General features: G+C 45.0%; 1 pseudogene; it reads left to right on the top strand.

Annotated features, from left to right (window-relative positions):
* Positions 1-215: 215 nt before the first annotated feature.
* Positions 216-1,095, top strand: LOC148007918 (large ribosomal subunit protein eL8 pseudogene; annotated as a pseudogene).
* Positions 1,096-8,035: the final 6,940 nt, after the last annotated feature.

Below are 8,035 nucleotides of genomic sequence, written 5' to 3'. Positions count from 1 at the left end.
CACATGGTTGGGTACAAAGATTCGCATTCGGTACAGTGGTGGTGTGTGTCATTTTGGGGTTGGCAAGCAGTGCCCCACCACCTTGTACTCCTGAAGCAGTTCCAAAGCTGGTCTCACATACTTCACCTTCCAAGAGCCCAGTGGCAGGCATGTCAGAATGCATGTGCCCCACTATGAAGCTGCCTCAGTTTTCTTTCAGAAAACTCCAAGCCAAGATGGCAGTGGTGGCTCATGCCTTTAATTCCAAAGCCGGAAAATCTCTTGAGTTTAAAGACCAGCCTGGCTCTCTCCTCCAGCCGAGCAAGATCCCCAAAGGAAAGAAGGCCAAGGGGAAGAAGGTGGCCCTGGCCCCCACCACGGTCAAGGAACAGGAGGCCAAAAAGGTGGTCAATCCTTTCTTTGAGAAAAGGCCTAAGAACTTCGGCATTGGGCAGGACATCCATCCCAAAAGAGATCTCACACGCTTCGTCAAATGGCCCCGCTACATCAGGCTGCAGCGGCAAAGAGCTATCCTCTATAAGCAGCTCAAAGTACTTCCTGCCATCAACCAGTTCACCCAGGCCCTGGACAGGCAAACAGCAACTTAGCTGCTTCAGCTTATCCACAATACAGGCCAGAGACAAAGCAGGAGTTGAAGCAAAGTCTGCTGGCCTGTGCTGAGAAGACAGCTGCTGGCAAAGGGGACGTCCCAACTAAGAGACCACCTGTCCTCCGAGCAGGGGTCAATACAGTCACCACCTTGGTGGAGAACAAGAAGGCTCAGCTGGTGGTGATTGTCCGTGATGTACATCCCATTGAGCTGGTCATTTTCCTGCCTGCCCTTTGTCGAAAGATGGGGGTGCCATCACGGGAAAGGCCAGGCTGGGGTGCCTGGTCCACCGGGAGACATGCACCACTGTTGCCTTCACACAGGTTAGCTCGAAAGACAAGGGTGCTCTGGCTAAGCTGGTGGAAGCTATTAGGACCAATTATAATGACAGATATGACAAGATCCGCTGCCACTGGGGAGGCAACGTCCTGGGTCCTAAGTCTGTGGCTCGCATTGCCAAGCTGGAAAAGGCAAAGGCTAAAGAACTCGCCATTAAACTGGGTTAAATGTACACTTAAGCTTTCTGTACATAAATATAATTACAAAATTAAAAAAAATAAATAAAGACCAGCCTGGTCCTGCCCAACACCTTCATGGCCATATCCACAGCTCTTTTTTTTTTTTTTTTAAGATTTATTTATTTATTATATGTAAGTATGCTGTAGCTGTCTTCAAACACCAGAAGAGGGCATCAGACATCATCATAGATGGTTGTGAGCCACCATGTGGTTGCTGGGATTTAAACTCAGGACCTCTGGAAGAGCAGTCAGTGCTCTTAGCCGCTGAGTTATCTCTCCAGCCCCATATCCCAAGCTCTTAAAGCTACAACATGACATTGTTCACCGGATTAGATGAACCATCCAATCAGATTTGTTCTTGGAAGACAGCATAATGCCCTTCACCAAGTAGCTGGTCTTTAGTAACATTTATCCCCCTTGCTGCATTTTGTTGTTCTCTTTTTGTGGCTTTGTGCCTCCACCAGGACAACCATTGTAATTGCTGTCTAGCTTTCTAGTACAGATGACACCAATCATATTCCAATCCTGTGGGAAAACCCTATGTTGTGTAGCCCAGCCATTCAGCATTTCTTTAACAAAAGGAGAATGTAACCCATACAGTATAATAGCCTCTTTTTTTTTTTTTTTGGTTCTTTTTTTCGGAGCTGGGGACCGAACCCAGGGCCTTGCGCTTCCTAGGTAAGCGCTCTACCACTGAGCTAAATCCCCAGCCCCGTATAATAGCCTCTTTAAAATGCTTTCGATCTAGCGTTTCTTTCTTTTTTTTTTTTCTTTTCTTTTTTTTTTTTTTTTTTTTTTTTTTTTTTTTTTTCGGAGCTGGGGACCGAACCCAGAGCCTTGTGCTTGCTAGGCAAGCGCTCTACCACTGAGCTAAATCCCCAACCCCTTCGATCTAGCGTTTCTATTTGATACCAGGCCAATCTCTTTATGCTGCACAAAGACTGGGAAGTCTGAAAGTGCCTATATAGCCCCAAGCAAATGCCCTGTGGCACACTCGGCTGAACACTATCTGGTTGTACCTGTACTATTTCCTGTTCTTCCCAGTCCCTAGTTTCACGGAGGTGCTCTAGCAGTGAAAGTATATGGAGCAGGGGAGGCAGTTTACCTTCCAGCCTAGTTTGCTTCCCATTTTCTTTTTCTTTTTTTTTTTTAAAGGAAAGACATTCTTGTAAAGATTTATTTATTTATTTTGTATATGAGTACACTGTAGCTGTCTTCTGACACACCAGAAGAGGGCATCGAATTCCATTACAGATGGTTGTGAGCCACCATGTGGTTGCTGGGACTTGAACTCAGGACCTCTGGAAGAGCAGTGGGTGCTCTTAACCACTGTGCCATCTCTCCAGCCCCCGCTTCCCATTTTCATCATGTGGTAAATTCCTGGTCTCAGACAACAAGCCTGGCGGCCGGTGTTAGTTCTCCTCCCACTGGCTCTATTCAAACACTCTCTAGGTGCACAGCCAATTCTGTAATCTTCTCTAACAGAAGAGAATTGCTGAGTTTCCCCCTTAAACTTTTTCAAAATAGTATACATGAAAACTATGAAGGAAAACCAAAAAACCCCTCTGGGAGCATGGCAGGAGACGACCCAGCAACAGCTGCTGCTATTTTGCCAACCTCTTTAAACAGCATGGCTAACACAACAAAACCTGCCTTTTCCTCTATTACATTAGAAGCTGAGTTACCTGTAATTCCTAAGCCACACTGGGCACCACCTGTAGGCTTAGATTTTTCAAAACCTACCTTTAATACGGGTTCTTAGATGCCTTAACCTCCCTTCTATCCCACCACCCACCAGAGGCAGTGAAAAGGAAAGGTTAATAGAGCAAAGGAGGATGTGGGCCTGTTTAGAAACAGTTCTTTGGAGCAAATCCAATCTGCATGGTCAGGATATCAGCAGTACAGTTCCCATGAATCAGCAGAGGCTGCTCAATCCACCCGCAAACACCATTCACAAATCGGCAATGGCAGGTCTCACAAACAACATTCATGAATCCCCAGAACACTGCCAGAAGGTTTTTTTGGGTATTTCTCTCTATGAAGTCATGACAAACAATGACCAACAAAGAGTGGCAGGGTGTACCAATACCATCCAGCATCTTCCGCTGTTGGGTTATGTTTATGTCCTTTCTAAATATCAAGGGTTCTCATAAGTATCCACTCTAGCAAAAACATCACATGCCCCCTTTTCCAGGCTGCCTCTGGAAAAACACTATGTGTCTGTTCTTAGCAAAACATCCTCTCAGGGGTTTGCTTCAGCCAAAACATCCTCTCATAAGAAGGCTTCCAGAAGATCATCACATGACACAACGGAGTCTCCAACGAAACCAGAAATTTCCACTTGAAGAACTCTCAAATCATTAGCATAATCTCCCAAAGTGTTAAGCATGACACACATCTTCTCTTGACTGTTCATGAAAGAAAGGAAAAAAATAAAGAATTGAAGACAGAATTTATAACCAGAAGCAAAATGTAGACTTGAAAAATTGTAAAAGGAGATCGTATGCAAGGCATGGTAAGTCATGCCAATAGTCACAATTATCAGACTGAGGCAGGAGGATCACTTGAGGCCAGTAGTTTAAGGCTTGCTTGGACAGCTAAGGAAACCTCATCTTAAAAAAAAAAAAACAAAAAAAAAACCCAAAAACTAAAAAAAAAAAAAAAAAAACAAAAACAAAAAAAAAACAAAACAAAACCCACAAAACAGAAAACAATGACCCAAGTATGCCTGCATTCACACCTTGTTAATGCCCAGTTTGAGAGAACCCCAGGAGACTGCCAGAGATCACAACACGGATGTAAACACACAAGAGTCTTTTATTCAGAGTTCAATTTCGGGACATAACTCTCCCTTCTCAGCAGGTTAAGAATAAGACTGGGGATTTAGCTCAGTGGTAGAGCGCTTACCTAGGAAGTGCAAGGCCCTGGGTTCGGTCCCCAGCTCCGGAAAAAAAGAACCAAAAAAAAAAAAAAAAAAAAGAATAAGACACCCGGGGGTTGGGGATTTAGCTCAGTGGTAGAGCGCTTGCCTAGGAAGCGCAAGGCCCTGGGTTTGGTCCCCAGCTCTGGAAAAAAAAAGAACCAAAAAAAAAAAAAAAAAAAAAAAAGACTACGACACCCGGGTCTAGGGGCTCCGAGTTTATATATGGGAAATGCATAAACTGGGGTTTTCGAGCCTTGGAATTATATGATTGGGTGAGGGGTAAAGTCATGCTATCCTACAAAATGGATAATGTTTGTTCAGACAACAAGGAGGGACCATATGTCTGGAAAAGGACCTTTTTGACCTGGGCAGAAATGAGTCATTTTGTTCTCAATGTCCAGGGCATTTTTACAAGCTGGCCATAGCTCTCTGGAATTGCTTGGCTGTCTCTTTCTCGTAGTTTAAGAGTGGGGGCCATATCACTTCAAGGGCATTAATTTTCTGCCTCCTTCAAAGAGAGGAGACATCTGCACCAAGGGGCAGTGCTGGCTGTCTAGGGTGGAGGGTTGCTGAAGTCCACGCCAGGGCTAATGTAGAAAGGAGTGCTGAACTCTGCACCAGGGGCTAACTGGGAGTCGAGAGTGGGCTGCCAGAGCGGGCTGTCTTTTGTCTCTTCTACCTGTGGTCCAAGAACTAGAGAGGTTGGCATAGGAGGATTAAATTTGAAGTCAGATGGGCTATGTAGTGAGTTCCAGACCAGCGTGGGCTACCTAACAAGCCCCCATCTCAAAATAAATGAGTAAATGCTGGAGAGATGACTCTGTGGTCAAGATTGCTTCCAGAGGACCAGCATTCAATTCCCAACACTTACATAGGGCAACTCACAGCTGCCAGCAATTCCAGCTCCAGGGACTAGTGCCCTCTTCTGGCTTCTGTGTGCATCTGCGGACACACGAGAAAATCAAGCACACACTCTTACATGTAAAGGTTTTAAAATTATTATACGATTATTAAAATAGAGAAGAAAGTTTTGGTACACATGCCACACCACTTGTGCAGAGGTCAGAGGACAACTTATAGGAGTTATCTTCCATGACGTGTGTCTTTGGGACCAACTCAGGTCATCAGACTGGGCAGCAAGCATCTTTTCCCACTGAGCCATCTTGTGTACCTAAAATTAGTAACTCTTAAATACATTTCTCTCTGTTGTTTATTTTTATTTTATGTGTAGGAGTTTTGCCTGCCTGTACATGTGTACTGTGACTTTGCTAGTGCCCTTGGTGCTGACATTTTGCGGGCAATGCTTTATCATTATAAAATAAATTAAAAATTTCTGCAAGTTGTATAACCAATCCACTGTAAAAATACTTTTAACCTGTAAACGTTTATAATGCATTCCTTAAAATCTTTAGTTATGTTGTAGTCAAACTAAGCTAAACTTAATGTAGGATTGACATTCTCTCTATAGATAGAGATTTCCCATATCCTGTCTTCGCCATTGTGTTGGTTTCACAATATGGTACCTGCAGGCCACCTTTTCTATTTTAATCTCAAATCCTCAGAAACCAACTGGTTTTCAGCCTTTTGGTAGTTAATAATATTCTGTTTGGGCTTGGTTTTGGGTTTTGGGGGCTTGAGGGGGTTTTGTTGTTGTTGTTGTTTGTTTTGTTTTGTTTTGTTCTGTTCTGTCTTTTGAGACAGGGTTTCTCTGTGTAGCTCTTGGCTGTCCTGAAACTCTCTTTGAAGATCAGCCTGGCCTTGAACTCAGAGATCTACTTGCCTCTGCCTCCTAAGTGCTAGAATCAAAGGTGCGCACCACTGTGGGGAGGCACTGTTCCAAGATGTGTCTCGGGATATTCAATTGTTAATTCTGTGCCAGCAGAGAGCTAGGGCCCATCACTGAACATCTTTCTTGCTCCATTTCCTCTCCTTTAATAGCGTGATTGGGCTGGAGAGATGGCTCAGAGATTAAGAGCACTGTCTGCTCTTCCAGAGGTCCTGAGTTCAATTCCCAGCAACCACATGGTGGCTCACAACCATCCGTATTGAGATCCGATGCCCTCTTCTGGCCTGCAGTCATACATGCAGGCAGAAAGCTGTATGTTGTATACATAATAAATAAATATTTAAAATAAAGGGGGGCTGGAGAGATGGCTCAGTGGTTAAGAGCACTGTCTGCTCTTCCTAAGGCTCTGAGTTCAATTCCCAGCAACCTCATGGTGGCTCACAACCATCTGTAATGGGATTTGATGCTCCCTTCTGGTGTGCATGAAGACAGCTACAGTGTACTTATACATTAAAAATAAATAAATCTTTAATGGCGTGATCATCCGAAAATGGACCCCTGTCCTGAGAGAGAAGGACTTCACTAAGGAACTCATTTAATTGGGGGTAGCAACAGTCAGTTAAACCTTTGTGAGGTGAGTAGGGTCTGTGGACTGAGTGTACAACACTGCCCAGGGCTAAAGTGCTGGGGATGCCTCATTTGCATAAGGGAGGAATCCCAGGTACTGCTGGACATGACCTCATAAGGGGAAAGGAAGTTTAACCTGGCTACCTCGCTACTGGATCTCCTCTGTTGCGGCACAGGTCTATGAGTGCTGGGACACGCAGGCCTAGGGCCAGGAGGGGCAGACTTAAACTTGTCAACCTCAGGATCAGATTTCTCAGGTTTGGTCATGCCTGGAGCCCATTTTTGTTCCAGGCCTGCTCCTCCTGGTTCCACAGCTCCCCCAGCCCCATCAATGTGTTCTTTTCTATTTTGTAAACACTCACATTCCTTCCTTACCGACTGGCATTAATAAAGATCTGACGCCCAATATCTGAAGCAGAAAGGGAGGGCAGAATTTCTGGGCAGAGTTAGGAATTCTGGGAGGAGAAGACAGAAGCAGGGGATTTGCCAGCAGGAAATGAAGCTGGTCAGATGTGAACAGGAGCAAAGAGGTGGAGAACTGACCATGCGATGAAACACAGAACTGGAAGAATAATGATTCAGATGGAGCTAGCCAGTGTCTGGCCAGCTAAAGGCCTAAGCTATAATAAATATTAAGTCCCCGTGTTCATGCAGGGCACGGTGGTGCACGCCTTTAATCTCCGGTCCCGGTACTTTTTGTTCTGAGACAGGGTCTTCTTGTTGTGCATCCCAGATTAACCCGGCACTTGCTGAGGCTAGCCTCAGATCCATGCCAATCCTTCCCCCACCTCGGCCTTCTAAGTGCTGAGATTACAGGCATTTGCCACCAAGCCAGATTCACCTTTTCCTTTTGTTTTGCTGCATGGTTTTCTGAGATTAGATTCACCCCCAGAGCAAACCCTCTTTTAACCTGAGGTCACTCAGGGAAAGGTCTTTTACCTCTCCAGGCTGTTTGCCTTCCTTTGTTAAGTTCAGGTTGGTGAACTTAATCCTTTTGTCCTAGGTTTACTTCTAGTGAAAACACTTGCCCAGATTTTCTTTTTGTCATTGTTGAGACACGATGTCACCACAGAGCCCTAGCCAAACTATGACTTGCTGCTTTATAGACCAGGCTCCAAGCTCACAGAGATCCACTGTAACCAGACTGTGGAGACTTTATTGGGTTCTTATTCCACCACCTTCTCCTTTATCTCTTCCAACCCCCAAAACTAGATAGAAGACAAAGAAGGTTAAAGGAAAAGGGGGTGCCCAGTTCCTTGGGGCAGGTGAGATCTTGTAACCAGCAATCCAGCAACCAGCAGCAGCAGCTCCAGCAGCTTGGGGAGCAGCGCCTCCTCTCTCAGAACTCTGGCATTTATACCCTCTTAAGGGTCCCCAAAATTCCAAATGTAGGTTATCTCTAGCTAGCAAAATCATTCCCTTGTCAGAGCACAAGGCAAGTCATAGCTGCTGTGGACAGTCGGAAGCAGCCTCATGTCCCACATGTACTAAACAAAACCAAACCATATTCCTATAGCAAAACATATTCATATAACACTTCTCTGCTCAAAGAAACCAAAATTGTCACTATAATCCCCCTGCCTCTGCCTCCC

The sequence above is a fragment of the Rattus norvegicus genome, chromosome 1, assembly GCF_021556685.1.
Source record: "Rattus norvegicus strain SHRSP/BbbUtx chromosome 1, alternate assembly SHRSP_T2T, whole genome shotgun sequence".
Taxonomy (NCBI): domain Eukaryota; kingdom Metazoa; phylum Chordata; class Mammalia; order Rodentia; family Muridae; genus Rattus; species Rattus norvegicus.
Note: the sequence above shows the minus strand (reverse complement) of the source record. Positions and strands in the feature narration are given on the sequence as shown.